The sequence below is a fragment of the Galeopterus variegatus genome, unplaced genomic scaffold (assembly GCF_000696425.1).
Source record: "Galeopterus variegatus unplaced genomic scaffold, G_variegatus-3.0.2 Scaffold889, whole genome shotgun sequence".
NCBI lineage: Eukaryota > Metazoa > Chordata > Mammalia > Dermoptera > Cynocephalidae > Galeopterus > Galeopterus variegatus.
The window spans coordinates 93,934-97,546 of record NW_007727000.1 but is presented as its reverse complement, the minus strand read 5'-3'; positions in this window follow the sequence as shown (position 1 = coordinate 97,546).

The following is a 3,613-nucleotide window of genomic DNA, read 5'->3' as shown; positions in this document are numbered from 1 at the left end:
GGCCCTCCAGCAGTTGCTCTGGGGCCTCCCTGGGGCCCGACGTGGATCAAGGGCAGCTCAGAGGCCGGATCAGCAGCGTCAGCAGGGGGCTGGGCGGGCAGGCAGGGGAGCCCCGAGGTAATCCTCTCTGCGACGCTCCTCCGGGAGCGGGCAGGGGGCAGGGGACCCAGACTCTGCACTCAGTCCACCCCGTCACTCGCCGACTCTTCAACAAACCTGTATCCTGTGCTGACCCTGTGGCCAGCTCTGTGCCAGAGCCCGGGTTGTTGAGGAGCACCGGGCACGCAGCAGGTGATGGGTCAACACTTGTGAATGACAGAAGGACCGGCACAAGGAGTACGTGAGCACCCCCCCCGAAGCCCCTGCTCCCCATGCCGGCCCCCCGGGGAAGCCCAGCAATGCCCGCGATGTTGGCAGAGGCTGGCAAGCCAGCCCTAGCTCTCCAAGCTGGGAAGCCCACCCTGCCTGGCCCACCGCCGGGAGGGTCCGTCCCAGTGCTGGGCATAGCTGGGATCCCAGGAAGGGGTGGCACTCGGCCCCCTCCCCTGTTCTCCCTGAGGCCCCTGTGTCTAGTGGGCCCCACCCCGACCCCAGCCTGGCCCGGCACACTGCGGCCTTCCTGGCACCAGCACAGGGTGCCGGCACGTGGCAGGCTCAGCTGACGTGGAACACGGCGTCCTCGTCACCCTACTCCATCCCACCCGACCCCCTGCGCTGCTGCACCATCTCGCCTGACCACCCAAGGTGAGCTCCAGAAGCCCAGGTGTAAGCAGGGTGCGGGCCACGCGGCGCCTGGGGGAGGCCACTCCCTGGTCAGTGGGGGCTTGGAAGGTACAGACAGCTTCCCCCCAGCCTGGCCTAGCTCCTTTCCTGAAACTAACCAAGCCCCTGGCCACCCTCTCAGCTCAGCTCCCAGCTCCTCCAGCTGCCTGTGGCCGATGAGGAAGCCGGACAGTGTGACCTTCCCTGGGCAAAGAGAGGAGCCCCCAGAGTGGCGGGAGGTAGTGCCAGTGTCCTGCTACAGAGGGGGACACGGGGGCTCAGAGCAGGCAGGGTCACTTACCTGGGCCCCGCCAGGGCACTGCACTGGTGAGAAATCAAAGGCCTCCCTGGATAGCCCACCCAGAGGTGCTGCCCCCCACGCAGGCCCCACCTAGGACCCATCAGTGGAAGCTCCCCATCGCCAGGCCACCTGCCCTGCTCAGCCATGTGCGCTGGGGTGGGAGGAGGCTCCCGGAAGGGGAGGGAGAGGTGAGCACTGGGGCCAGAGGGAGCTGGGCAGCCGGGGCAGGGGCTCTGCTTCCCAAGGCCGCAGTGGGCTGCGGATGGGCAGGAGGGTTTCCCGGCCCTGGGCACGCTCCTCCCTGCCCTGAGGTCACAGAGGCTCAGGGGTTCCCGCTCAGTCCCAGCTGTTTGTCCACGCCAGGACAGCTTGGCCAAGGAGGGCAGGGCAGGGCCTGGACCACCTCCACCTTGCCCAGCCCCTGTCAACAGGCTGAACCCCCAAGCCCTGCACCCTCACATCAGCTCCAGGCCCTCCTTGGCACCCCCAGGCACACCTGCTGCCTTATCTGCAGGCCACCCTCTCCTGCCCTCTGTGGGACCGTACCCAGCCACGAGGACAGCTTCCTTGCTTGGTGAAGACCCTGGAGCCTCTGTCCCTCCACACCCCTCACAGGCCTGAGAGGCTCTTGTTTTTCGTCAGCCACCCAGCAAGGTGTCATGTGCACCATGACTCTGGGGGCTGCAGCCACCAGGGACAGACCAATGCCAGCCATCTGCTGAGCCAGCCTTTCTGCCCACTCCCCATGGGCCCAGCTGCAGGACTTCCGGGGGCTGTCTGGGGCCTCCAAAGGGCCTGTCCACCCCAAGGGCCACCAGGAATCCCGCTCTCAGGGCACAAGATTGGGGCTCCCTGGGGCTGTGGGCTTAGCTCTCCTGCAGGCCACACCACCCCAATCCTTCCTCCCTGAGATGTGCCATCTTGCTAAATAGATAAACAAAAGTCCTCCACCTCCCTGGAAGACAGAGACCCTGTCCAGTGCCTCAGGCACCTCAGGACCGGCCTCCACACTGAGGTCCCAGTCCACCAAGGCACCACAGCCAGGGCCTGAATCCACCTGTTGGCTGACCCACGCAAGTCTCCTTACAAGAGGACAGCCCGAGTGGCCAGGAGGCAGGGCACTGTCTGCCAAGCTCCTGCTGTTGGCGGCTGGGGTACCAGTAAGTGAAGTGGTGACCAGCTCCCTGGTGGCCAGCCTCACTGCTGTGGCCACCACGTCCTGCCCACCTCCCTCCAGCCTGGCCCCAGCACCCGACACAGCATCTGGGGAGAAACCCCTGGCCCCAGCCCCCGTCCCACCTGGAGGACACCACCCTGCTGTCCAGTCCCCCAACTACTGGCCACCCCGTCAGGCCTCCGGACCCCACCTTTCTGCCCCCACCAGATTCCATGGTGTCCTCTGGTGCCCACCACTGAGGTTGGCTCCCAAGTCGGCCCCTCAGCTCCCACCACCTGTGGCCCCTGAGGGCCATGTCCTCAGCCTCTGATAACTGAATCACCTCCTGCCTCCCTCTCTCCAGGGCTGTCAACCACACACTGGCCCTTGGGAAGACACTCAAGGAGACCCCTGCTCACAACTGGTTCCATTTCCCACCCCCTCATTCCCTAGAGGCCTTGGCAGGGACAGTGCCCGGGGAGGCTGCACCAGGGAGGGAGGCCTTCTCAGTTGTGTTTTCCAAGAGCTGTCCCCCAGAAAACCCCCATTTTATAAGAACTGAAGTACCCTTTCCAGGCAGGAACATTGGTGTGGGAAAGAGAAGCCACTGGGAGGATGGACAGGGCAGAAGAGACCTCAGCCCGCGAGCCGACCAACTGGGAACCCCCCACACATTGAGGGTCCCCCAAACAGCCACATGAGGAGTACTCAGACCGAATGGAGCCTGTCTACCAGGGCGTCCACGTGCCCAGCTGCCCACAGGCCTTGGCTCCCACGCCAGCAGGCGGGCTCCCCCACACACGGGGTTTCCACTTTTTTCTCCCCAGCCCAGTGGCCTGAGGCTGCTGGACATGAGGATATGTGTCTTCCTCCAGCCCACAGCTCCCACCCGGCCCAGGCCACCTCCGGGCACTCCAGGCCCACTCCTCCTGCCAGCCTTCTGCAGCCAGTTCAGACCAGGAACTGCCTGCCCAAACCCCACGGTGGTCAGTCCAAACTCCCCAGCGGCCTCCTCACAGGCCCACAGGCAGGCTCGTGGCTGCCCACCCAAATCTAGGCCCAACTCAGCCCTTTGAGTTAAACTTGGGTCTTGGCTTGGAGGGATGCCAGGCTGGCTCAGGACTCTCCAAGCACTGCCCTGTCCAGAGATGGCTCCCCCAGGCCAGAATCCCATCCGGTCTGTCCCCACTGGACCCCAGACTACCAGATCGAGCCTGTGGAATGGCTGACACAATGTGAACCCCCATGCTCGGCCGTGCAGGAGTCTCCCAGGGCTAAGGCCACACACACACGCACACACTCCAGTCCCGGCTGCCCGCTGCTGGCTGCAGATCAACTCCTCCCTCACACAGCAGATGACCCTGGGGCAAATGCTGCCCTGCACAGCTCTGATT